Below are 4,715 nucleotides of genomic sequence, written 5' to 3' on the forward strand. Positions count from 1 at the left end.
AAAAAAAAAAAAAAAGAACTGGTCCTGCCCATGTGCTCAAGAATCTGGGCAGCTACCATGGAAATTGATTGTCAGCATGAGGTCACTGTCTTTGTGTCCAATCCCATTTAACATGGTTGTTCTTGCTTCAATCATGCCTATGCAAAAAGTCCCCATTAAAAACACAAAAAGACAGCCAATCAGTGGTGGTAGCACACACCTTTAAACCCAGAACTCAAGAGGCAGAGGCAAGCGAATCTCCAAGTTCCATGCCAACCTGGTCCACAGAATGAGTTCCAAGATAGCCAGAGCTACAAAGAAAAACACTGTGAGGGCTAGAGGGCAGACGTGGTGGTGCCTTTAATTCTGGCACTTAGGAGGTAGACAGATGGATCTCTGAATTCTTGGCTATCCTGCTCTACACAGTGAGTTCTAGGCCAGCAAGACCACAATGAGAACTTGATAAAAATGAGTCTCTGGTTAATAAAAAGTCAAACGACAACTAAAACAAACCCAACAGCATTCCTAACTGACAGCCAAAAACTCAAAGCACTGAGACTAAAGCAAAAATGTCCCCTCACCATTGTTTTTCAATATCATACTACAAGTTCTAGTTAGTTCTAATAAAAAAGAAAGGAAAATAAAAAGCCAACAGCTTGAGAAGAAATAAAACCACAGAGTCATCTACAGAGAAAATCTGAAGGAATGAACAAAGTAACTCTGGACTAGCACCTGGGCTAGAGATATGGCTCAGCAGTTAAAGAATATTTGTTGCTCTTGCAGAGGAGCAGAGTTCAATTTCCAGCACCCAGATGCTGGCTCCAAATCATCTCCAATTCCAGAGAACCCAACATCCCCTTCTGACTTCTGCAGGCACCAGGCACACACATGGTGCATATACATACATGCAGGCAAAACACTCAAAACAAAAATAGATAGCATCTTTCGTTAAAAGAGACATAAAAAAAAAAAAAGTCCAGTATCAACTGTAATATGCCACTCCAATAGGGATATTGATTAATAGCATAGACTAAGTAAGAGGGGGAAAGAGTAGAGTTCAATTTCCTGTAAACCTAAAACTGCACCCAAAAATAAAGCGTTACCAGACACTGTAATGTGTACATATAATTCCAGCATTTGAAAGGCAGAGGCAGGATGTTTACAATTTTCAGGTCAGCCTGTGCTACATAGGGATGGATACCAAGTCTCAAAAATGGTAAAGTTTTTTGTTTGGTTTTGTTTTTTTGAGACAGTTTCTCTGTATAGACCTGGCTGTCCTGAAATTCACTCTGTATACCAGGCTGGCCTAGAACTCACAGAGATCTGTCTTTGCCTGCCTTTTCCTCCCAAGTGCTGGCATTGAAGGTATCTGCCATCACCACCTGGGAAGTAAGTTCCCTTAATTTAAAAAAAAAAAAAAAATGTCGGGCGTGGTGGTGCACGCCTTTAATCCCAGCATTTGGGAGGCAGAGGCAGGCGGATTTCTGAGTTCGAGGCCAGCCTGGTCTACAAAGTGAGTTCCAGGACATCCAGGGCTATACGGAGAAACCCTGTCTCGAACCCCTCCCCCCCAAAAATTAAGTGTTTCCAAAGCACCAGTGGAAAATACCTAAGGATTTTCTTTATATCAATGTTCATGATTAAAATCATGTTCATTCTCAGACTGGAGTTCTTGATGTTCCTGTACCCTGAGCGTACGTGCGCGCACGCGTGTGCGTGTGAGTGTCTGTGTGTGTGTGTCTACAATCTCTATAACTAAAATTGGAAGTACAACTACTTTTTTAAAAAAAGGAAGCTGGGCAGTGCTGGTCCACACCTTTAGTCCCAGCACCGCAGAGGCAGGGGCAGATGGTTCTCAGAGAAACCATGTCCTGAAGGACAAAAAAAGAAAAAGAAAAAGAAAGAGAAAAAAACGATTGTTTGGGCTTATAGGGATAAAATAGCTCAGTGGTTAAGAGCACTGGCTACTCTTGCAGAGGACTGTGTTAGATCCCTCGGAACTACATATCTCATAACCTCCTGTAACTCCAGTCCTGTGGGACCACCACCCTCTTCCTTCCTCCAAGGACACCAAGCATGCACGTGACGAAGACACACAATCCAGCAAAACACTCATCCATACCCATGAAACAAATGTTTTAATTTAAAGAAAAAAAAAAAAGTATTGTTCAGCATCTTCTGTCTCAGAGTAGCAACTAAAATACTCTCTTTCTGGTTGCCAAATCCAACCTAAGGGAAGAAGAACTGAAAGGCCATGTGACTTGGTATGGCTCCAGTCCAAGCCACAAGCTCACACACCAGAGGAAAAAGTTCCAGAACCAAGATCTAAGCTCCAGGGACAGCTAGTAGAATCATTTATCAGGCCATGTGAAGGGACCCGGTTTGCTATGCTCACTACACAAAGAGAAGGAAGGAGGGAACAGGTGCCAGAAGGAGTCACCAGAAAGAACTACCACATCCAGTACAAAGTCCACCTCCTCTTAATCGATTTCAATTTCCACCTTGGCATAATATTCAGAATTTGGAAAAACTATCCTCAGTCCTACCTTGTTCTGAGATGCTGAACTTCCCTTCCAAGACCCACTTTCCTAAGATGACCCAATATGTATTTGAAGAGGCAGCATAAGGAAGCACAAGTCAAATTTCTTAATGTAAAAACTAAAGTACACCCTTGAAGTCAATCTTCAAAATTCTCAGAGCTGAGACATTATTATAAACTTAAGTAGTGGGGCTGAAAGTGTAGGTATGCCAGGCCCAGGGTTAGAGTAAGCTTAGATTCATACTTAAAGATATATCTAATGATTAAATACTTTGAAGTGCAAAAAATTAAAGTGATTTTAATTTGGAGTGATATGTCACAGATCTCTAATTAAGACTAACGTACAAAGGCGATATAGCCATTCAGAGCGGTAAAATACATTGTGAACATCGCACATCCCATCCTCCACACAGGAAGTCTTAAAGGGACTTACACACCCTCAGTCTACGCAGAAAAGTGGCTTCGGAATACACTTCCAAGTCACCTCCCACAGGTCGTTGGGAGGATCTGCTCTTGGGATTCCCTTAAGGGGCCATCATATCTCGTCCAACTTCCTGAATACAAAATAACAATCACTGAGTCTCAACAACAGCGGGTTCACGGGCCCACGGGCTCAGCATGGCGACAACAGGTCTCAAAATCGACATGAAAAGTGATTCAACAAGTGGCAGCGCGCCCCAGGCGCAGCGGGCAGGCCTTACCGCCCGGCGTGCAGCAGCGCGCGCAACAGAATGCTTTGGGGCCTGGCTTAATTGGAGGGGTCCCGGGACTCGCCAAGAGTTCGGGGAGCTGGGGCCCAGGGGACTCTAGGGAGCTGGGGCCCAGGGTTCTTTTTGAGATGTTGGGTCCCCGAGGACCTTAGGATGTCGGGGACACGGGACACGAGGGCAGTGCTGGGCCCGGGGCGCGCGGGGACCTTAAGGTGCTGAGACGCCGGCTGACCCTAGAGGGTGTTCCGCGCGCTGTGGCGATGCACCCGGCTCTCGACGTACGGCTGCGCGGCGCCGGCCGACGTGCGGAGACTCCGGGATCACAGCGCAAGGACACGGCGTTCCGGCGGCTGGAGCTCTTAGCGATGAGCAGGCTGACGACGGCGCAGGGCACTATCCGCGCGGCAGGTGAGCACCGAGCTCCGTAGCTGGGGCAGGGCGCCGGCCGCGCAGGCCGCGCTCCGCGCATGGGGACGGTGCGCCTCAGTCACCGCGGAACAAAACCGCAGCCGATGCTCCGCCCCCTCCGGACGCCCTCATTGGTCGCCGCGCCGCTACCACCGCCCCGAGCCGTCAGCCGTCCGCTCGCGCACCCGCCCGCGGAAGCCGCCGCGAGCAATCAACCCTCACCCGCGCCGCTAGGCGGACGACGTCACTGCCCGCCGTGTTGTGGGCGTGGCCTCGTGACGCCCCGCCCCGTTTCCTCTCACTTCCCTCCTACGGGTACCGTGCGCCGCTGCCGGCCCCGCCCTCCTGTGCGAGCGGGCGCGCGCCGGGTGTGACGTTAACCTACGGGTGTCTGCGGGGCAGGGAAGGCCGGCAGTAGTGCCTTCAGGCTCCCGGGTTCCAAAGTCCGATGTGACCACCTTCATCTCCCTGCCTTTTTTCTTTTTCTTTCTTTCTTTTATAACAAAACCTCAGTATGAAGCTCGGACTGTAGACCAGGATGGCTTCGAACTCCTAGAGATCCTTCTGCCTCTGTCTTCCGACCCTGGAGTTAAAGGCAGGCGCCACCAATGCCCAGCTTCCCCTGTCCTTTGCTGGTAATGTGTCTTTGGGCCGGGCCCTGCCCTATGGGAGTCTCATTTCTGGAACTACAGTGTGACTGGAAGGCACTTTTGTGCACTTGGGTACCGGTGCTGTGAAGGGAAGCTGCTCTGCAGGTGGGTGTGACTGGGATGGAGCACTTCCCAGGGCGCTAGAGGCCAGGCGCAGCAAAATGAAAATGCCTGCTGACTTGGCTAGGGATAGGCTGCAGGCTGCAATTCCACACGCCTGTAATCCCCGGACAACCTTGTTCCCAAACAACAAAAAGTAAAAAAAAAAAAAAAAAAAAAGTTACAGCTACTTGATGTAGAAAATGGAATAGTTCTGAAAGCATCTGAAATAAGACCTAAAAAGGAAGACATAGAAAGCCACTGGGTATTCCTGGGCCTGATGGTAGGCACACCAGAAGTTCGGGCTCTGGCCGCCACAGGTTATGTAAA

General features: G+C 48.8%; 1 protein-coding gene across 7 annotated transcripts in view; it reads right to left on the bottom strand.

Moving 5' to 3' along the window:
* Fam53a (family with sequence similarity 53 member A) overlaps positions 1 to 3,735 on the bottom strand; it is a 33,477-nt gene extending 29,742 nt beyond the window's left edge. For 2 of the 7 annotated variants that reach the window (XM_021210772.1, XM_029545279.1), the window contains exon 1: positions 2,956 to 3,735. The gene's annotated coding sequence lies outside the window, so the exon portion shown is untranslated. Of the gene's footprint in view, positions 1 to 2,951 lie in introns of all 7 variants that reach the window. The other 5 variants (XM_029545283.1, XM_029545281.1, XM_029545285.1 and 2 more) reach the window with 5 other exon arrangements.
* Positions 3,736 to 4,715: the final 980 nt, after the last annotated feature.

This window comes from Mus pahari, chromosome 13, assembly GCF_900095145.1.
Source record: "Mus pahari chromosome 13, PAHARI_EIJ_v1.1, whole genome shotgun sequence".
NCBI classification, from domain to species: Eukaryota; Metazoa; Chordata; class Mammalia; order Rodentia; family Muridae; genus Mus; species Mus pahari.